Raw genomic sequence first — 24,075 nt, 5'->3', positions numbered from 1 at the left:
CCGAAACTTTCTGCAGCTGAAATTTCGGTGCATCCCTAATAAAAAGTATGGAATACCCTCCCTATCATCTCTCAGCCTGTATTCTGTGCATTTGTCTGAATGGTAAAGCCTATCATAAGGTTCAATTGTGAACACATAAGTTAGTAATAGCATCTCTGGGTACAAGTTTGGTTGAAAAGCCAGGTAGCATCTAACTAATCTAAACCGAGGCCCAAACAGACTCAGTAGACAGTGCTAGCAAGTGCCCCAAAAGCAGAAGATAGGAGAGGGGCTATCTATGGCTGCCAAATCCTCAGAGGCAGTGGGATACTGTCATTAAACTGCTGTAGGGAATAACAGGGCTGTATAGACCCTGCATCAGTTCCAAAACCTTACTAGTGCAGGAACATGACTGCAAAGGATGCGCATCAGATCATAAATCTCACTTTGGAATACAACAGGCACAAAGTCTGTTGATTTTTCAAAATCTAGGATCCAGTCAAAAAAACTTTGGGAACTAAAAATTCTAAATTTCCATTAGTACCAGTTTACCGGTTACTCAAGGAAACCAGTGATTTAACCATTCACTACAAGAAACCAGGACTTTAATCCCTTGTTAACCAAAAATATAAGTGTATAACCTATTGGTAGCAAGTAACACACACAAAAATAACAATTTTAACCTTAAAGTGAAAGTCAATCCTAGCGTTTTTTAAACACTAGGATTGACTATTAAAAAAATAAAGGGGACTTTCATTCATGCAGTATAACAAACTTTATGCAGAATGCTCCTTTATTTGTTTCAAGCGATCGCCGTTCTGAGCTGCTAAGGAAGCCCACGGTAGATCCCTTTTTTGCTAGAGGTGACGTTTTCACCTCTTAGCCAATAGCCGTGCGGTAAATCCGGCTTGGCGCCCATGGGAGCCGGATTTCCTGCATGCTATTTGCTAAGAGGTGAAAACGTCACCACTTAGCAAAATAAATTTCTGCCATGGGGTGCCTGAACAGCTAAGAACGATAATTACTTAAAACAAATAAAGGAGCTTTCTGCATAAAGTTTGTTATACTGCATGAATGAAAGTCCCCTTTATTTGTTTCAATAGTCAATCCTAGCGTTTCAAAAAACGCTAGGATTGACTCACTTTAAAGGGACACTAAAGTCAAAATTAAACTTTCTAAATTCAGATACAGAATGCAGTTTCAAGACTTTCTAAATTTACTTCCATTATCAAATTGTCTTTTTATATGGACAGCAACAGCTACTACTGAGCATGTGCAAGAGTTCACAGTGTATACATACATGAGCCTGTGATTGGCTGATGGCTGTCATATGATACAGGGAGCCAAAAAATTGAAGTCAATTTTAAAATTAGCCTGAAAAAAAATTCTACTGCAATTGCATTGTACTGTCAGTATTACAATCAAAACACTGATTTCACCTCTTGATTGCAGGAATCACACACATGGAAACAAACTATTAAATCACTGCTGGATGCACTTTATAGGGACATGAAACCCAAACATTTTCTTACATGAGTTAGATGGAGCACACAGTTTAAAAAACAGGTCAGAATTTACTTCTATTATTAAATTTACTTCATTCTTGTGGTATCCTTTACAAAAAAAAAGCAGGTAGGTAGGCTCAGGGGCGAGCACGTATCTGGAGCACTATAGGACAGCAGTTTTGCAATAATGCTCTTCTTAGCAATGGTATACATTTGCAAGAGCACTAGATGACAGCTTTCAGGGAGACCCAAGCTATTTTTTAAACAAAATAAATACTATGAAATCACAGCTTATGCAATTAACAATTTCATATCATTCTGATGTAGAGAAAGGGAAAAGGGTACCAAAAGATCAGAAGAAAGCATCAACCCCCCTTTTGTAGTAAAAAAAAAAAAAAAAGGAAGAAAGGAAGATGTACAGGTGACACGTTTAATTGCTATCTAAAAGGGAAAGTAGCTGAAATGTTTTAACACACCAAGTTCACCAAATCGGTAGTCTGATTTTAATATTTGAAAACATTAAACACTTACATGCAATCATAAATGAGCTTTCAAATTAAAGGGACATGGAACCCAAATATTTTTCATGATTTAGATAGATTATACAACTTTAAACAACTTTCCAATTTACTCCAATTGCCAAATGTGTTCCATTCTCATGGTATCCTTCCTTGAAAGAGCAACAATGCACTACTGGAAGCTAAGTGAACACATCAAATGAGCCAATCAAAAGAGGCAGATATGTGCCACCACCAAGCAGCAAATAGCTCCAAATAGTGTATTGCTGCTCCTAAGCATACATAGGTATGCTTTTCAACAAAGGATACCAATAGAACTAAGCAAAATAGGTAATAGATGTAAATAGGAAAGTTGTTTAAAATTGCATGTTCTATCTGAATCATTAAAGTTTAATTTTGACTTTACTGGACATTTAATTAGAGTTTTACAGTCTCATAATTTAAAAGCATTATTTGAGCAATTTTTTTTAACACTGAAAATAAGTTGTTCACAAAGCAAAGATAAGCCATTTTAAACAGGTTCTGATTAGTTTTTTTTTTTAGAGAGCAAGGCTGAATATGAAAAGTCAAAAAGCTCCTTGAAAAGTGTTTGATAGACTGAATACTGCTGTTAAATTGTGCCCATGCAAGCTGTGGAGGTGTTACAGTGCCATGAATTCATTTGAAAAGTTTGGGATAGATGGGTTATTACAGGGATTCAAATTTGAAAACCCAGTGCACAGCCATGTGAGACATTTTGCACAGAATCTGATGGACTGGACGGGAATCAATTTAAAAAAAAAAAAAAAAAAAAAAGAGAGAGAAAAATACCCACAGTATGTGAGCTGATTTGAGAAGACTGGTTCATCTCTAGAAGCCTTTATCACCCCCCTGGCCACAATTTGCCATATTTGCCCACCACCCAATAATGAGTTTACTACCTCTAGGAGGTCACAAGTGTCTCAGTAATAATGATCATTTGGCAATAATCACTAGGCTCATGCTGTTTTACTATTATTGTTTAGGCTCATAGATCCCTGTTACTGTACTTTATTTGAGGGTATACTAATAATCTGGAGGTGAGTGCAGAAACAGGTGGAACTTTTAGAAAATCTATACAGGATGAGCAGTTTCTGTAGTCTGAGAATCCTAAGAGTCTATATAGTTTAATATTTTCTTCATAGGATGGATTACTAGTTTGTACTGGAAAACAGAAGTATTTAATCCTAAATAACTGTGTCTTGTAAATGTGACAATGCAAAATGTAGAATGAAAGTGTTTAATTGCAGAATGTATAAATAACATGTTACTGGTTTCCATTAATTATAGAGAAAAGAACATACAATATGTATTAGATTCTGGTCAATGGCTTTTTTCCATGCTTGGGTATATCTATAAATGAGACATGTTATGAAAGTGTATGTAACTTATATTTAACTTAGTGAGTAAAACATCTAAAAACCATCATCAGTGCCAGGGTGTGGATCAGCAGTGAATGGGTTAAAGATTTGAGGAATAACTTTCTCAGTAATAAAATGGTTCCTATATTTCATTTGAATTCACAATCAAGGCCTGCAAACACCCACACAGCACATTTTATCTCCAGCAGGAACATGCTGTCAATTTACACCTCTGCAACTTCATTATGCACTGGAACTTTATCATGTGTAGTAATGATCACAGATGCATAATTAAACCCTGACTTCCATATTTAGATTACCATGCACTGAACATGAGACGGGAATAGTAATAAAGTAAAATAATTATTACAATCATACCAGGTGGTGCTAAATAATGTGATATGGTGTTTTTTTAAGGCTTTCTTGTTAAAGGGATATGAAACCCATTTTTTTCCCTTTCATGGTTTAGATAGAGCAATTTTAATCAACTTTCTAATTTACTCCTATTATCAATTGTTCTTCGTTCTCTTGGCATCTTTATTTAAAAAGCAGGAATGTTAGCTTAGAAACCCGGCACATTCTTGGTTCAGCACCCTGGGCAGAGCTTGCTGATTGATGGCTAAACCAATCAGCAAGCGCTACCCAGGTGCTGAACCAAAAATGGGCCAGCTCTTAAATTTACATTCCTGCTTTTCAAATAAAGATACCAAGAGAACGAGAGAGAACATTTGATAATAGGAGTAATTTAGAAAGTTGATTAAAATTGCTGTATCTGAATCATTGGGTTTAGTATGCATTTAACCGCAAAACCTAAACTAGAAATGCTAGTAATAAACTAAACCATTTCTAAAACTGTGAAATAATCAACTAAAATAACTGACCATTCATAAATGTTAAATATATATTATTAGGTAACAAAAATAAGTGAAAAGATAAAGAAAGGGCAAGTCACTGAGTACCCCTTACCAAAGCTCCAGGTACCCCCCTAGGGGACATGTACAACAGATTGAGAAACTAGGCTCTAAGGGACACAGGAGATATGCATTAAAGGGACATTGAACGTCTTTTTTTTGCAGTCTTGCAATAAACTAACATGCTGGTTGAGTTTGAAAATACTTAAATGCATTATTACCTTGTCTCCTGCAACTGTTTTTTCAGCAGCCAAACTCCAGCCACCATTTGCCTTATTTGTAGGAACCAATACAGGCTTTTACTAGCGTAAACAAATGGTCATTATTTAAGAAAACTCTCCAAAGTTTTGCAGTTTTTATCTTATAAGGATTTGCTGAACTTGGAGATAGATATGGTGCACAGTTAGGTTTGTGAAGCCTGCCATGTACACTATCAGCTATTTGAACTGAAAAACGCCTTATTTTCAGACATTATTTAAAAGAAAGCGGGGAGAAAAATAAATATTGCAAATGTATTTTACTAGTTTTATCTTATTAGTGACATACGCACATATGATGTGAGGTCTCATGCGCCTGTATTCAAGCTCAGAGAGATGGCAGTGGTGTGTATTATGTCTGTGAACACTTAATTTGTGTCATACAAGACACTGCTGACCTTTTGAGAAGGTGTTCTGTTTGAATACTGGTGCACGAGCCCTCACAGAATATGTGCGTATGCCTCTGAAAAACATCTTCACAATTTAGCATGGAAATAGAGCTTATGGGGTAGATTTATCATGCAGCGTATGCTGCTGTTTCCGTGCGTTCCTTCAGGCTCGCCGGAAACATGAGTTAAGAAGGAGCAGTCGTAAGACCAATGCTCCTTAACTCGTCTGTCACCTCTGAGGTGGCGGACTGTAATCATCCCGATCAGATATGACTAGGATGATTGACACGCATTGCTAGCAGCCGATTGGCGACGAAGGTGCAAGGGGCAGCATTGCACAATGAATGCTTGTGCAACGATAAATGCCGACAGCGTATACTGTCAGCATATATCGATGTCAGGCGGAAATGATCAGCTGCAGACGATCATGTCTGTCCAAAATTTGATAAATCTACCCCAATGTGTCTAGTTTTCTATCAAGTAAAGATAGAAAACATTAAACAGTAGAACTGGAGATATAAAGAGTTAAACTAGTGATAGTTTGATGTTGCTCACATATGGGCAGTAGGGGAAAAAAAGCAACAACATTTTTTTAGCATGTTCAGGGGCTGTTTTTAATGCCAGATCTATATAATTTGTATTACAGTTTCAAAATGTATGCTGATCTGGAGTTAATACTAAATATATACATATATATCTAATTATGTGTATACTTGCCTTAAAGGGCCACTGTAAGTAAATATTTTCTATGCCTGTTACTAACTACCCCAATACGCTTTTTATCAATAGCATTTCATTAGCATATCTCTACCGTATATCAGAAATCTTGTCTGCAAATTTAATTGTTTTCCAAACCCACTGCGTGTGTATCCTTTGCTCTGTACCAATCCGTTTACAATACCTAGGTTTCAAAATGGTGCTTTAAACACAAAGTTATTGGTTTAAGTATTTTGAACACGCAGTGCTGAAAATAGTGGGCAGGATAACGTGACATCATCGGCGAATAAAAAACATAATTTATGTAAGAACTTACCTGATAAATTCATTTCTTTCATATTAGCAAGAGTCCATGAGCTAGTGACGTATGGGATATACATTCCTACCAGGAGGGGCAAAGTTTCCCAAACCTTAAAATGCCTATAAATACACCCCTCACCACACCCACAATTCAGTTTAACGAATAGCCAAGAAGTGGGGTGATAAGAAAAAAGTGCGAAAGCATATAAAATAAGGAATTGGAATAATTGTGCTTTATACAAAAAAATCATAACCACCACAAAAAAGGGCGGGCCTCATGGACTCTTGCTAATATGAAAGAAATGAATTTATCAGGTAAGTTCTTACATAAATTATGTTTTCTTTCATGTAATTAGCAAGAGTCCATGAGCTAGTGACGTATGGGATAATGACTACCCAAGATGTGGATCTTTCCACACAAGAGTCACTAGAGAGGGAGGGATAAAATAAAGACAGCCAATTCCTGCTGAAAATAATCCACACCCAAAATAAAGTTTAATGAAAAACATAAGCAGAAGATTCAAACTGAAACCGCTGCCTGAAGTACTTTTCTACCAAAAACTGCTTCAGAAGAAGAAAATACAACAAAATGGTAGAATTTGGTAAAAGTATGCAAAGAGGACCAAGTTGCCGCTTTGCAAATCTGAACAACCGAAGCTTCATTCCTAAACGCCCAGGAAGTAGAAACTGACCTAGTAGAATGAGCTGTAATCCTATGAGGCGGAGTCTTACCCGACTCAACATAGGCAAGATGAATTAAAGATTTCAACCAAGATGCCAAAGAAATGGCAGAAATTTTCTGGCCTTTCTAAAACCGGAAAAGATAACAAATAAACTAGAAGTCTTTCGGAAAGACTTAGTAGCTTCAACATAATATTTCAAAGCTCTAATAACATCCAAAGAATGCAACGATTTCTCCTTAGAATTCTTAGGATTAGGACATAATGAAGGAACCACAATGTCTCTACTAATGTTGTTGGAATTCACAACTTAGATAAAAATTCAAAAGAAGTTCGCAACACCGCCTTATCCTGATGAAAAATCAGAAAAGGAGACTCACAAGAAAGAGCAGATAATTCAGAAACTCTTCTGGCAGAAGAGATGGCCAAAAGGAACAAAACTTTCCAAGAAAGTAATTCAATATCCAATGAATGCAAAGGTTCAAATGGAGGAGCTTGAAGAGCCCCCAGAACCAAATTCAAACTCCAAGGAGGAGAAATTGACTTAATGACAGGCTTTATACGAACCAAAGCTTGTACAAAACAATGAATATCAGGAAGAATAGCAATCTTTCTGTGAAAAAGAACAGAAAGAGCAGAGATTTGACCTTTCAAGGAACTTGCGGACAAACCCTTATCTAAACCATCCTGAAGAAACTGTAATATTCTCGGTATTCTAAAAGAATGCCAAGAAAAATGATGAGAAAGACACCAAGAAATATAAGTCTTCCAGACTCTATAATATATCTCTCTGGATACAGATTTACGAGCCTGTAACATAGTATTAATCACAGAGTCAGAGAAACCTCTTTGACCAAGAATCAAGCGTTCAATCTCCATACCTTTAAATTTAAGGATTTCAGATCCTGATGGTAAAAAGGACCTTGCAACAGAAGGTCTGGTCTTAACGGAAGAGTCCACGGTTGGCAAGAGGCCATCCGGACAAGATCCGCATACCAAAACCTGTGAGGCCATGCCGGAGCTACCAGCAGAACAAACGAGCATTCCTTCAGAATCTTGGAGATTACTTTTGGAAGAAGAACTAGAGGCGGAAAGATATAGGCAGGATGATACTTCCAAGGAAGTGATAATGCATCCACTGCCTCCGCCTGAGGATCCCGGGATCTGGACAGATACCTGGGAAGTTTCTTGTTTAGATGAGAAGCCATCAGATCTATTTCTGGAAGTTCCCACATTTGAACAATCTGAAGAAATACCTCTGGGTGAAGAGACTATTCGCCCGGATGCAACGTTTGGCGACTGAGATAATCCGCTTTCCAATTGTCCATACCTGGGATATGAACCGCAGAGATTAGACAGGAGCTGGATTCTGCCCAAACCAAAATTCGAGATACTTCTTTCATAGCCAGAGGACTGTGAGTCCCTCCTTGATGATTGATGTATGCCACAGTTGTGACATTGTCTATCTGAAAACAAATGAACAACTCTCTCTTCAGAAGAGGCCAAGACTGAAGAGCTCTGAAAATTGCACGGAGTTCCAAAATATTGATCGGAAATCTCACCTCCTGAGATTCCCAAACCCCTTGTGCCGTCAGATACCCCCACACAGCTCCCCAACCTGTAAGACTTGCATCTGTTGAGATTATAGTCCAGGTCGGAAGAACAAAGAAGCCCCCTGAACTAAACGATGGTGATCTGTCCACCATGTCAGAGAGTGTCGTAAAATCGGTTTAAAGATATTAATTGAGATATCTTTGAGTAATCCCTGCACCATAGGTTCAGCATACAGAGCTGGAGAGGTCGCATGTGAAAACGAGCAAAGGAGATCGCATCTGATGCGGCAGTCCTAAGACCCAACATTTCCATGCATAAGGCTACCAAAGGGAATGATTGTGACTGAAGGTTTTGACAAGCTGATATCAATGTTAAACTTCTCTTGTCTGACAAGGACAGAGTCATAGACACTGAATTTATCTAGAAACCTAAAAAGGTTACCCTTGTCTGAGGAATCAATGAACTGAATGGTAAATTGATCCTCCAACCATGAACTTGAAGAAACAACACAAGTCGATTCGTATGAGATTCTTCGAAAATGAGAAGACTGAGCAAGTACCAAGATATCGTCCAAATAAGGAAATACCAAAACCCTATTCTCTGATTACAGAAAGAAGGGCACCAAGAACCTTTGAAAAAAATTCTTGGAACTGAGGCTAGGCCAAACGGTAGAGCCACAAAACTGGTAATGCTTGTCTAAAAAGAGAATCTCAGACACTAAAAGTGATCTGGATGAATCGGAATATGCAGATACACATCCTGTAAATCTATTGTAGACATATAATGCCCTTGCTAAACAAAAGGCAGGATAGTCCTACAGTAACCATCTTGAATGTTGGTATCCTAACATAACGATTCAATAATGATAGATCCGGAACTGGTCTGAAGGAATTGACCTTCTTTGGTACAATGAAGAGATAAAATAAAACCCCAGCCCCTGTTCCAGAACTGGAACTGGCATAAATACTCCAGCCAACTCTAGATCTGAAACACATTTCAGAAATGCTGAGCCTTTGCTGTGTTAACTGGGACACGGGAAAGAAAAGAATCTCTTAGCAGGAGGCCTTAACTTGAAGCCAATTCTGTACCTTTCTGAAACAATGTTTCTGAAACCAGAGATTAAGAACGGAATTGATCCAAATTTCTTTGAAGAAAACGTAATCTGCCCCATACCAGCTGAGCTGGAATAAGGGCCGCACCTTCATAGGTACTTAGGAGCTGGCTATAGGTTTCTATAAGGCTTGGATATATTCCAAACTGGAAATAGTTTCCAAACTGATACCGCTCCTGAGGATGAAGGATCAGGCTTTTGTTCCTTGTTGTGAGGAAAGGAACGAAAATGATTATTTACCCTGGAAAGAAAAGGAAAGCAAAGTTGACTTAGAAGACATGTCAGCATTCCAAGTTTAATCCATAAAGCTTTTCTAGCTAAAATAGCTAGAGACATATACCTGACATCAACTCTAATGATATCAAAAGATGGTATCACCAATAAAATTATTAGCATGTTATAGAATAATAATAATGCTATAAAATTATGATCTGTTACTTGTTGCGCTAAAGCTTCTAACCAAAAAAGTTGAAGCTGCAGCAACATCCGCTAAAAATATAGCAGGTCTAAGAAGATTACCTGAACATAAGTAAGCTTTTCTTAGAAAGGATTCAATTTTCCTATCTAAAGGATCCTTAAATGAAGTACTATCTACCGTAGGAATAGTAGTACATTAGCAGGAGTAGAGACAGCCCCATAACCTTAGGGATTTTTGTCCCAAAAAAAAAAAAAAAACTCTAATCTGTCAGATGGCACAGGATATAATTTGTTTAAACGTCTAGAAGGAGTAAATAAATTACCCAAATTATTCCATTCCCTGGAATTACTTCAGAAATAGCATCAGGGAGATAAAACACTTCTGGAATAACTACAGGAGATTTAAAAACCTTATTTAAACGTTTACATTTAGTATCAAGAGGACCAGAATCCTCTATTTCTAATGCAAATAACACTTCTTTAAGTAAAGAACGAATAAATTCCATCTTGAACAAATACAAAGATTTATCAGCATCAACCTCTGAGACAGAAACCTCTGAACCAGAAGAACCATTATCAGTATCAGAATGATGATGTTCATTTAAAAATTCATCTGAAAAAAGAGAAGTTTTAAAAGACTTTTATGTATACTAGAAGGAGAAATAACAGACATAGCCTTCTTAATGGATTTAAAAAATAAAAACTCTTATGTTATCAGGAATACTCTGAGAATTAGATGTTGACGGAACAGCAACAGGTAATGTAACAGTACTAAAGGAAATTTTATCTGCATTAATAAGTTTGACATGACATGCAATACAAATAACAGCTGGAGAAACAGATACCAAAAGTTTATAGCAGATACACTTAGCTTGGTAGCTCCAGCACTGTGCAGTGATTTTCCTGAAGTATCTTCTGACTCAGTTGCAACGTGGAACATCTTGCAATATGTAAAAGAAAAAACAACATATAAAGCAAAATTGATCAAATTCCTTAAATGACAGTTTCAGGAATGGGAAAAAAATGCCAGTGAACAAGCTTCTAGCAACCAGAAGCAATAAATAATGAGACTTAAATAATGTGGAGACAAAAATGACGCCCATATTTTTTAGCGCCAAAAAAAGACGCCCACATTATTTGGCGCCAAAAATGACGCCACATCCGGAACGCCGACATTTTTGACGCAAAAAAACGTCAAAAAATGACGCAACTTCCGGCGACACGTATGACACCGGAAACAGAAAAAAAATTTTGCGCCAAAAAAGTCTGCGCCAAGAATGACGCAATAAAATGAAGCATTTTCTGCCCCCACGAGCCTAACAGCCCACAGGGAAAAAGTCAAATTTTTTAAGGTAAGAAAAAATGATTGAAACAAATGCATTTATCCCAAATATGAAACTGTCTGTCTGAAAAATAAGGAATGTTGAACATTCTGAGTCAAGGCAAATAAATGTTTGAATACATATATTTAGAACTTTATAAATAAAGTGCCCAACCATAGCTTAGAGTGTCACAGAAAATAAGATTTACTTACCCCTGGACACTCATCTACATGTTTGTAGAAAGCCAAACCAGTACTGAAACGAGAATCAGCAGAGGTAATGGTATATATAAGAGTATATCATCGATCTGAAAAGGGAGGTAAGAGATGAATCTCTACGACCGATAACAGAGAACCTATGAAATAGACCCCGTAGAAGGAGATCACTGCATTCAAATAGGCAATACTCTCCTCACATCCCTCTGACATTCACTGCACGCTGAGAGGAAAACCGGGCTCCAACTTGCTGCGGAGCACATATCAACGTAGAATCTAGCACAAACTTACTTCACCACCTCCATCGGAGGCAAAGTTTGTAAAAACTGAATTGTGGGTGTGGTGAGGGGTGTATTTATAGGCATTTTAAGGTTTGGGAAACTTTGCCCCTCCTGGTAGGAATGTATATCCCATACGTCACTAGCTCATGGACTCTTGCTAATTACATGAAAGAAATATAACTTTTAGAACGTTATGAAACTTCATTTTGGAGAAAATATAGGTCAGTAGGGTTTAATTAATGTTTATTAACTTTAATATGTTAGTTATTTAGCTTAAAAATTATAACAGAAAGTAATCCTTTAAGGTATACTAAACCCAGATTTTTTCTTTCATGAGTCAGATACAGCATGCAATTTTAAGCAACTTTCTAATTTACTCCTATTATCAATTTTTCTTCGTTCTCTTGCTATCTTTATTTAAAAAGCAGAAATGTGATGCATAGGAGCCAGCCCATTTTTGGTTGAGAACCTGGGTTATGCTTGCTTATTGGTGGGTAAATGTAAACCTCCAATAAGCAAGCACTATCCATGGTGCAGAACCTAAAATGGGCTGGCTGCTAATATTTACATTTCTGCTTTTAAAACAAAGATAGCAAGAGAATGAAAAAAAATTAATAGGAGTAAATTAGAAAGTTGCTTAAAATGTCATGCTCTATCTGAATCATGAAAGGAAAAAATTGGGTTCAGTGTCCCTTTAGTTAACAGACAAGCTTGACTGACTGACCGACAAGGTAAGAATAATAATCACACACAATTTAATTTAAAGGCACCTGAGTGTGTGCATCTTTCTCTTTCTATACAGGAATACCTTGTTTTATTGCACTTCATAGATATTGCTCTTTTTACAAATGGAAGGTCTGTGGTAACCTGTGTCGAACAAGTCTATCGGCGCAATTTTTCCATCAAATATACACATATGAATACACACACATAGCCCCAGCAAAAAGATTACAATTCGCTGAAGGTTCAAATGAAGGTTAGCATTTTTTTGTAATAAAGTATTTTTTTAAAGTAAGGTATGTACATTGTTTTGTTTTTTTTTACATAATGGTATTGCACACTACAGTATATTGTAAATATAACTGTTATATGCACTGGGAAACACAAAACTAAGTGTGACTCACTTTATAGCTATATTTACTTTATAACGGTAGTCTGGAAACTAACCCGCAATATCTCAGGAGGTACGCCTGTATATATGTATTTATTAAAATCATCTATTTTTTCACAGCAATAAAAACCTCTCACTTTAAAATGGGGAATGTAGAAGTTTATTAGAATTTTATTTGTGTGCATAGTTTAAACACACTCAAATCTCTTCTGAGAATACTTTCCTTAAAAAGAGCTTATTTGTTAACAAATTTCTACTCTGCCTAAGGTTGACCAAAAGTCTACTCATCTGTGTAATGTCATTATAAAATGGAAAACAAATTGATACTATGGGGTGGTTTTTTTTTGTTTTTTGTTTTTTGGGGGGGGTGCAGGGGATAGAACATTTGCAGCCATAGTCAAGTTTTTTTGGTGTGTTTATTTATAGACTAAACGTCTACATAATTTTGAAATGTAAAACTATAAAATCAGTTTTGGCAAAGTGAAATAAACCATATAAATGCTGCACGAACAGAAGACAGATACAGAGAGACTCGTTTTGAGCGTTGAAACTTAAGGTAAAATGTATTTTCAGTTTTGTTTTCTAAAAAAAAAACTATTTTACAATTTTAACAGATTTTATCATTTACTCTGCGTTAACAATAAAAGTAATTCAAATAAATCCTAAACATCGGAAAAATAATCTGACTATATTTTTATGGCTAACCGTTCCAAAGTAATTGTGTCCAGAATCTGGGGAAGAAAGTTATTTGTGCAATAACAAAATGCTCTCACATGTTACTAATGTGTCGCTTTAATAGGTCATGCAAACCATATCAAGTATCATATTCTGATTTCTATTTGTTGTAACTGGGAAGTCACATAAACATTGCACAGACCATCGTGTAGAACAGCGAGCTAGCACTGTGCCACTATAGGACCCCACAACTCCTCAGTGACATGGTCAGCTGTGGGTACAATACGCAATATATGTATTTTATTTACAGATACTAAATACACCATAAGGCTGTGACGGAAGTGAGGCCTGCCCCAGACATGCACCTACACTGACGGCCTGCGGCAGCTCCCACTCCGTGTCTGTGCTTAGTAAGCCAGGCGCACGGTACCACAACAGACGCACTCACCGGAGGGCGCCTTGAATCCGCTCAGTAACAGCGAGAACCCGTTCCAACCCTAGCCAGGCCTGCCTCTGCTGTCATTAACCAAAACACAAGCAGTGACATCACTTCCTGTTTCCCAACTACAGTAGCGTGAGCGCTTGGTAAGGAACCAACGTGTTTGCAAGAGGAGCCCCGACAACAATTCCGCTGTTATTTTAACCTTAATGTCTATATTCTTTTCCCACTATAAAATATATTTTGTAAATTACAAAATTATATATACTATAATGTTTCCATTAAGTACACATTTTATTGGTTATCTCTCATATAGTCGTGTGTTCCGGAAGTTAAGATAAAAGACTACGATTCCCAGCGTGCCGTGTATTGTTTCTAGACAGCCATGGCAACTATATTTTGAGAGTCGCATTGTTATATGTGCTCTTATGATATTAGTTAATAGCCTTGTGCTAAAATATTAATCATCAGTAGACCAACGTTATGGGGAGTCACTGCCCTTGATAACTAAATGAATTATAGTAATAAAATTATTAATCCCTTGGGCAAATGTCGCTCTCTCTGGATTTGTTTCCTAATATAGTCTGCTCTCCAGGGTGCTGAATATCAGATTACAACTATTTTATATGTAAATTGTGTAAACCTCTATACTATAATCGCGTTTGTAACTCATCCGTCGGTGTTACCAGTTGCGCACGCATCCTCAAAGGAATGATGGCTGCGCAAGGAAGCCAAAATAATTCTTTCACCACCCTGCCATTTTCAGAATCCACCTGGATGCAACATAGGCAAACCCGAAGCCTAAAAAAAAACACACACACACACAACCGCCCGCACAAAATAACTAAAAAAAACACGTAACCGCCCGCAAGAAATAGAAAAAAAAAACGTAACTGCCCGCATGAAGTATAACAAAAAAAATAACCTCCTGCACGAAGTATTAACAAACACCTAAACCGCAAACCCCCACATCGCAAAATAATAAAATAATTAACCCCTAATCCGCATATAACATAATTAAAATATTAACCCTTAACCGTCAACCACCCACATCTCAATAAACCTAATTAACCTATCAACTCCTAAACCGCAAAACCCCCACATCGCAATAAACCTATTTAACCTAATAACTCTTAAACCGCCAACCCCCCACATCGCAATAACCTAATTAACCTCTAAACTGCCAAACACCCACATCGCAATAAACCTAATTAACCTATTAACCAACACCCACATCGCAATCAACCCAATTAACCTTTTAACCTCTAAACCGCCAACCCCCCCACAACGCAATTAACTAATTTAATTACTAAGCCCCCTAACCTAACACCCCCTAAATTAACCCCAATTACTACTAAATTACAATTAAAATAAAAAAAAACATAACATTAAATTACAAAAAATGGGCATTGCCCTAAGTTAAACAGTAAAACCCACCACCTAACCAACCCCTCAAAATAAAAAAAAAACTAGCACTAAAAAAACTAAGCTACCCATTGCCCCTAAAGGGTCATTGTATGGGCATTGCCCTTAAAAGGGCATTCAGCTCTTTTACTGTCCTTAAAAGGGCAATCAGCTATTTTTCAATCCCAAAAATACCCTAATCTAAAAAAATAAAAACACCCAAAAAATTAAAATAAAAAAGCCTAAACCTAAGCCCCAAATAGGTGCTCACTGTTCCTGAAGTCCGGCGGAGAAGGTCTTCCAGGCGGCTCCATCATCTTTTATCTTCATCCGGAGCGAAGGCGGTGCAGAGTGGAGGTGCGGAGCTGTCTTCCCGATGCCTGGATCCACGGTGGCGGTCCTCAGTTGCATTGAGGCTCCTCTTCATACGATCGTCCGTCGCACACTGAAGATTGAATGCAAAGTACCCCATATTTATAAATTATAAATATGGGGTACCTTGCATTCCTATTGGTTGAAAATTTGAAATCAGCCAATAAGATGAGAGCTACTGAAATCTTATTGGCTGATTTAAACAGCCAATATGATTTTAGTAGCTCTAATCCTATTGGCTGATTTCAAAATTTCAGCCAATAGGAATGCAAGGTACCCCAAATTGATTGCAGTACCTTGCATTCAATCTTTAGTGTACGACGAACATCGGATGAAGAGGATCCATGCCGCCGCAGACCGACGCTGAGAATCCACGCGTCAGGGATCCACAGATCCTCATAACCTTTGCTTCGGATGAAGATAGAAGATGATGGAGCCGCCTGGAAGAAGATCTCCGCCAGACTTCAGGAACGGTGAGTACCTATTTGGGGCTTAGTGTTAGGAATTTTTTTTTTAGGGGGGGGTAATTTTTAACATTAGGGATTTAATGGGCTGGAAAAGAGCTGAATGCCATTTTAAGGGCAATGCCCATACAAATGCCCCTTTCGGGTCAATGCGTAGTTTAGGTTTTTTCAGTGTTATTTTTTTTTTATTTTGGGGGGTTTGGTGGGTGGGGGGGGTTTACTGTTAGGGGGTAATTGGTAATTTGTTTAGGTAAAAGAGCTGTTTAACTTAGGACAATGCTCTACAAAAGCCCCTTTAAGGGCTATTGGTAGTTTAGTATTAGATTAGGGGGTGTTTTTATTTTGGGGGCGATTTTTATAGAGGTATTAGTTTAGGTTTACATTTTTTATTTTGGACAGCTTTGTTTAATATTTTCTGTAATTTTACATTTTTTATTTTTTGTAATTTTAGCTTTGGGGGTTGTAGTTTTTTTTATTAAATAGACTGCTCTCGGGACTTCCGGCGGGCGGGACTTCAGGATGGAAGCAAGCTACAAGAGCTCCGCTCCTAACAGCCATAAAGTGGCCTTTTTCGAAGCATTTCAAGACCATCCAGACCCCCACATCATACATCTTACTGGGAGACCCTGTTCTGGTCATCGCCAGTCGATATCTTAATTGTGTAGGGCGCTCCATCAACCCTAGCCCCCGGTCGCAGCACAGGTCTGAGAAGGCCATTTGGCGCCGTGGCGTGTGCTCTGCTGCCACGCTGTACCTAACTTTCATACCCGCATATTTAGACAGGGACACAGTGCCGTGTGTGTACCTGCACAATGGAAACCCTCGCTATAGATGAATCGGATGCAGCTGACCAAGTATTGGCTGCAATAAAAGCCTTTTTTGTGCCTAGGCTGGATCGGCTCCTATCCTCCTGCATAAGTCTCTGCACAGCAATGAATGCCTCAGAACAACCCCATCAGTTGGAGAGAAACACCTCGGGTCACACGGACCAGGTTCAGCATACTCCAATGAATGCTAAATCGCAAGAAATCCCCCTTTAGACAGCTCCAGACTTGTATAGTGCATATGCCCAACAGCATTAATCCTTAGAATATACAGAGCGGTATTGTGAAAACTCACCAGCACCAGTAGATTCAAACGAACGTTTAAGCAGCCTAATCAGCCTCCGGATCGTTCACCACTCTGTGGGTCCCCGGGCCGGTACTATGCACCTTCGACTGCCGTTGTTGAATTGGTAAGTCCCCAACTCTGTGAGCACACCTGCCTCTGTAAAATGCCTTCAATAAAATGCCAAATAACACACTCCGGCGGCTTGCGATGACGTCATCAGCCGGTATCGAAACCGGGTATTCAAAGCCTTTGTCCAGGAAAACGCCGAGGTTTGAGCTGGTTGTTTAGACAGCAAGCAATAGCACAAAAGAAATCCAGCAAACCTCCCAGGCGTATGATCAATCAAAATTTATTAAAGGAAAACCGTGCAAAAAAACTTATAAAAAAAGGTAAAACATACAAAAAATGTCCCAACACCTGGAACAGATACAGGAATCGTCCTACGCGTTTCAGCAGATATTCGCCTTATTCATGGACATAATTTGCTCCACACTAACATTGTCTATTTAAACACACCCTTGTCATCAGGTGTAAGGGCTCCAGGTGCTAATTGTTAAAGGGACAGACCTATATCAACATTATGTGAAAATAAAGACAGACTATAAGTGGCTAGTCATTGGGGGAAATTACAAAGAACAAGTATCAACAATTTATTATCCACTCAGGCTAAACATATATATATATATCTCTAATGGCATATTCAACCTTAAACATCAAATAAAAGATATCTTATAAAGAAAATGGGAACAGCCTATGATTATTTTAAAGCCTATATATGAGCGGATTAAATAACACCATAATGATAACCATGTAATTTTGTAAATTCATAATTTCATAAAGGGGTAAAGGGTGTTAGAAACCTCATATTATTAATTACCACTATGACAATTTCAGATTAATTATATACATATTTGGTGCTCAATTTAAAAAAAAAAAAAAAAAAAAAAAAAAAAAAAAAAAGAAAGAACAGCACAGAATGTTTCAAAATGTGATAAAGAAAAGTACAGAATAATACAGTCAGGTTATGTTATATTGGTTATAATAATGTACCTAAAAGTTCAAATATTTATTATCTAAGTTTATTCTGTAAATTCATAGGGATAAAAAAATGAGCTAACTAGTATAAGAAATAGCCCTTTGTATTAAACTTAAGTGCATAATGAAGTTCCTATTTAACAAGGAAATTTATTTCATATTACTTCATATACTCCCTTAGATCCTAATTATGATTCTTATTTATTAGTTCCTCCATACATTAATGACATCGCCCACTATATTGAAGCCGTCTGGAATCCTAGTTTTCATTTTGAAAATCCAGAAGGCCTCTTTGTATGAGAGTTTAGTTACTCTATCTCCACCACGTATGGCGGGTTTAATATGGTCAATAATTTGCCATTTTAGACTGCTTACCACTTTGTTGTGGACATGTATGAAATGTCTGGCAAGGTCAGAACATTCGATACCATGTTCAATGTTTTTGAGATGCTCCCTAATCCTAGTTCTACACTCTCTGGAGGTGCATCCAATGTATTGTTTTTTACATTCTACGCAATCTATAAGATAGATAACGAAGATAGAGCGACAGTTTGTATACGCATCCAACTCATAGACCCTGTGTGTGGTGTATGATTGGAAGCTCTTAGAAACCTTTGTGAAACCACAGGCAATGCAATTGCTGTAATGACACCTATAGTGGCCTTTTACATTCAGCCAACTATTGCTTCTAGCTTGTGTATTTCTAAGAAGACTAGGAGAAACCGCATTGCCTATCGTGTAGCCTCTACGCGAGACAAAATTGCATCCTTTCTGTACAAGGTCTTTGAGGCTGTCCTCAGCAGTCAGAATAGGTAGATGCTTTTCCACAATTCCACATATATCATTAAATTGCGCACTATATGTGGTAACAAATGTAGGTCTTGAGCTATCGAAACGTTGTTTATTTACTGGGGCTTTTTTATCGAGGAGGAGAGTCTCTCTATCCAACCTAGTTACTTCTAGGAGAGCTCGATCTATTGTTTTTATGTGATATCCTCTCTCTAGGAGATTTTTTCTCATTTTCAAACTCTCTGAATTAAAAACTTCATTATCAGTGCAATTACGTTTCAACCTTATGAATTGCCCTTTGGCTATTCCAAAACCCATATGTTTTGGATGATTGCTTCGGCCATGTAATATGGCATTTGCTGCAATTGGTTTACGATATAAGGTTGTCTTTATTTGCTGAGTATCAATTTCTCCTATTAATAAGAGGTCTAGATAGGGTATAGATTCTTTGTTACTCTCATAGGTGAATTGCAAATTGGCATCATTGCAGTTGAGGAATTTAACAAACTCCTTTAGTCTAGATGGACCCCCTGTCCAAATGAACAGGAGGTCATCGATATATCTTTTATACATGGTGATGTAACCCCTGAAGGGGTTTGTATCTCCAAAGACGTGGCAGGCCTCCCACCATCCCATATATAGGTTGGCGTAGGCCGGGGCAAACTTTGCCCCCATGGCAGTGCCACGTCTCTGGAGATAAAAAGTCCCCTCGAATTGGAAAAAGTTATGAGTTAGTAAAAAATCCAACGTTTGGATTAAAAAAGTCTTAAGACACTCATCATAGTTGCTGAATCTATCCAACATATATGAGATGGCTTCTAAACCTTTCTTATGAGGGATAGCAGAATATAGACTGACTACATCTATAGTCAGCCATTCCGCAGTATCTGTCCAGGATACCTCTTTCAGACAACCCAAGAGATGTTTCGTATCTTTGAGGTATGAAGGAAGACCATAGACTACTGGTTGTAATACAACAAAGTGGTAAGCAGTCTAAAATGGCAAATTATTGACCATATTAAACCCGCCATACGTGGTGGAGATAGAGTAACTAAACTCTCATACAAAGAGGCCTTCTGGATTTTCAAAATGAAAACTAGGATTCCAGACGGCTTCAATATAGTGGGCGATGTCATTAATGTATGGAGGAACTAATAAATAAGAATCATAATTAGGATCTAAGGGAGTATATGAAGTAATATGAAATAAATTTCCTTGTTAAATAGGAACTTCATTATGCACTTAAGTTTAATACAAAGGGCTATTTCTTATACTAGTTAGCTCATTTTTTTATCCCTATGAATTTACAGAATAAACTTAGATAATAAATATTTGAACTTTTAGGTACATTATTATAACCAATATAACATAACCTGTCTGTATTATTCTGTACTTTTCTTTATCACATTTTGAAACATTCTGTGCTGTTCTTTCTTTTTTTTTTTTTTTTTTTTTTTTTTTTTTTTTTAAATTGAGCACCAAATATGTATATAATTAATCTGAAATTGTCATAGTGGTAATTAATAATATGAGGTTTCTAACACCCTTTACCCCTTTATGAAATTATGAATTTACAAAATTACATGGTTATCATTATGGTGTTATTTAATCCGCTCATATATAGGCTTTAAAATAATCATAGGCTGTTCCCATTTTCTTTATAAGATATCTTTTATTTGATGTTTAAGGTTGAATATGCCATTAGAGATATATATATATATGTTTAGCCTGAGTGGATAATAAATTGTTGATACTTGTTCTTTGTAATTTCCCCCAATGACTAGCCACTTATAGTCTGTCTTTATTTTCACATAATGTTGATATAGGTCTGTCCCTTTAACAATTAGCACCTGGAGCCCTTACACCTGATGACAAGGGTGTGTTTAAATAGACAATGTTAGTGTGGAGCAAATTATGTCCATGAATAAGGCGAATATCTGCTGAAACGCGTAGGACGATTCCTGTATCTGTTCCAGGTGTTGGGACATTTTTTGTATGTTTTACCTTTTTTTATAAGTTTTTTTGCACGGTTTTCCTTTAATAAATTTTGATTGATCATACGCCTGGGAGGTTTGCTGGATTTCTTTTGTGCTATTGCTTGCTGTCTAAACAACCAGCTCAAACCTCGGCGTTTTCCTGGACAAAGGCTTTGAATACCCGGTTTCGATACCGGCTGATGACGTCATCGCAAGCCGCCGGAGTGTGTTATTTGGCATTTTATTGAAGGCATTTTACAGAGGCAGGTGTGCTCACAGAGTTGGGGACTTACCAATTCAACAACGGCAGTCGAAGGTGCATAGTACCGGCCCGGGGACCCACAGAGTGGTGAACGATCCGGAGGCTGATTAGGCTGCTTAAACGTTCGTTTGAATCTACTGGTGCTGGTGAGTTTTCACAATACCGCTCTGTATATTCTAAGGATTAATGCTGTTGGGCATATGCACTATACAAGTCTGGAGCTGTCTAAAGGGGGATTTCTTGCGATTTACCTACTTGCTGTGACTGGCTAATTTTCCCTCTGACATTTCGACTAGTGTATACCCTTATATTTTCATACACACTGTGTCCTAAGCTCTTTATGCATGATTCACAAATATTTTCTGTAATAAAGGGCTAAAAAGTATGGATAATATGGAAAACCGTGAACTTTACTCTCTCAGACCTATGTCACATATTGAAATGGACAGACTTACAATTGAAGACACCTTTATTAATCAAAAAGAGACTTTATCAATGAGTGACATCTTTTTGTATATGGAACGTACACTTATTAAGGAATATAAAACATGGTGGGACAAACGTGCCCTGGAGAAATACCTTATAATGGGTCTAATTCCCAGGGGGCTGCGCCTAAATAAATATCCCACATTTCAAACAAATGACTCTTCCTTTATTGCTAAATGGAATGACATTCTAACGGACTGTTCAAGGAGACTAATGGAGTTAATCATATCCTATAAAGAGACTGTCTTACATAAAACAAGGGAGGAACTGTCTGAATTACAAGTACAGCTTAATGATTATGTGTTGCACCCCAAATATGGGGATATGGACGCTCTGCTGAAAGAATCTATAGATAAGTTTAAAGTGGAGTTGGATAATTTTAAGCTTAAAAAATTCATTAGAGATAGTGATGACCATACCAATGACAGGGTCTACACCTGGCACACACGTAGCAATCCTGGTACTAGTAATAGATCCAGATCTAGATCTAGGTCCAGGAATAGGGCTAGGACAACTTCACCAGTTGAAAAACATGTAACATTTTTAGAGCAAAGTTCTGAGGGAAATACTTTACATCAGGCAGACTTAGAACAGCCCATAATCATGCAACCAGAACATAATGAACAAATAGTTAAACCCAAAAACACCGGTATCACTAGAGTTGACCCCATAGTTACAAGGTACAATAGCAACAGCAGTAATAGAAATACATTTAAAAACACCAATGTAGTTACATCAGTTGACCAGAGGAGGCAGGATTTCCTAAAGGATAATGAAACTCCTAACCCTATATTAAAACAACAAACAAATTTAGTCCTTAATTCTGAACAGCAGGTTTTTCAGGTAGATCCAAATACCAGGGAAAGAGGAGGAAACATAGGAAGAGGAGCAAGAGGCAGAGGGGCAAGGAGGCAAAAGAGAGGAGGAAGAAACAAATATGCACTATGAACGTAATTAACATCTCAAATTACACTCTTACTAAAGAGGAAAAAGAGGTATTGAGTTTTGGTTTAGGTTATGTACCGACTAATAAATTTAATTTGTTCAACACTATTGTGGACGTGAATAAAATGGTTCGGGATCTCACACTAAGAAAATTCTTTTGGAAAAAAGATGAAATAGATGTTAATGGAGATGTAGATTTTATACACTCTAGTGACACTCTACCCAAAATATATGACATAGTTGATTTTACAGAGGCATGTGATCTACTAAAGGCACATGATCTAGCCAAAGAATCAATAGTTGATGAAATTCCTCTTAAGTTTGCACATGGTGGATATACACCAAAATCAATTTTTTATCCAACAAGGGAAAGAGGGCCATTCTTAGAAGCTTTTCACCATAGAATTGAAGAGGACCTCATTGCACTTTTCAATAACACTAAGCATCCCTATCCAAACTTAAATAATGAACAATCTAAGGCCCTCAATGATTTAAAATCTAGAGAGGACATTGTAATAAAGAGGGCGGATAAGGGTGGCTGCGTGGTAGTACAAGACAAGCAGCTATATCTTGAGGAAGCTTTTAGGCAGCTCAATGATATAGAAGTCTATGAAACTCTCAGATACAATCCAACGGAAAAATACAGGCAGCAACTTAAATCACTGCTAGATGATGGCTTGGAGATGGGTGTTTTAGACCAAGGCACTGTAGATTATCTTTTTGTTCAAAATCCTGTCACCCCCATATTCCATCACCTCCCCAAGGTTCATAAATCCTTGGAGGGGGTGAAAGGAAGGCCTATTGTGGCGGGTATAGGATCTCTTTTTGAAAATATTTCAACATGGATTGAATCTTTATTACAACCAGTAGTCTATGGTCTTCCTTCATACCTCAAAGATACGAAACATCTCTTGGGTTGTCTGAAAGAGGTATCCTGGACAGATACTGCGGAATGGCTGACTATAGATGTAGTCAGTCTATATTCTGCTATCCCTCATAAGAAAGGTTTAGAGGCCATCTCATATATGTTGGATAGATTCAGCAACTATGATGAGTGTCTTAAGACTTTTTTAATCCAAACGTTGGATTTTTTACTAACTCATAACTTTTTCCAATTCGAGGGGACTTTTTATCTCCAGAGACGTGGCACTGCCATGGGGGCAAAGTTTGCCCCGGCCTACGCCAACCTATATATGGGATGGTGGGAGGCCTGCCACGTCTTTGGAGATACAAACCCCTTCAGGGGTTACATCACCATGTATAAAAGATATATCGATGACCTCCTGTTCATTTGGACAGGGGGTCCATCTAGACTAAAGGAGTTTGTTAAATTCCTCAACTGCAATGATGCCAATTTGCAATTCACCTATGAGAGTAACAAAGAATCTATACCCTATCTAGACCTCTTATTAATAGGAGAAATTGATACTCAGCAAATAAAGACAACCTTATATCGTAAACCAATTGCAGCA

At 37.6% G+C, this 24,075-nt stretch overlaps 1 protein-coding gene across 2 annotated transcripts in view; it reads right to left on the bottom strand.

The window, feature by feature from the left end:
• The window catches only part of KLHL28 (kelch like family member 28), a 305,199-nt gene extending 291,303 nt beyond the window's left edge, over window positions 1-13,896 (bottom strand). For both annotated transcript variants that reach the window (XM_053697850.1, XM_053697851.1), the window contains exon 1: window positions 13,770-13,896. The gene's annotated coding sequence lies outside the window, so the exon portion shown is untranslated. The remainder of the gene's footprint in view (window positions 1-13,769) is intronic.
• Window positions 13,897-24,075: the final 10,179 nt, after the last annotated feature.

Source organism: Bombina bombina, chromosome 1, assembly GCF_027579735.1.
Source record: "Bombina bombina isolate aBomBom1 chromosome 1, aBomBom1.pri, whole genome shotgun sequence".
In the NCBI taxonomy this organism is placed as follows: domain Eukaryota; kingdom Metazoa; phylum Chordata; class Amphibia; order Anura; family Bombinatoridae; genus Bombina; species Bombina bombina.
The sequence above is the reverse complement of the archived record's forward strand: the minus strand, read 5'-3'. Positions and strand labels throughout refer to the sequence as shown.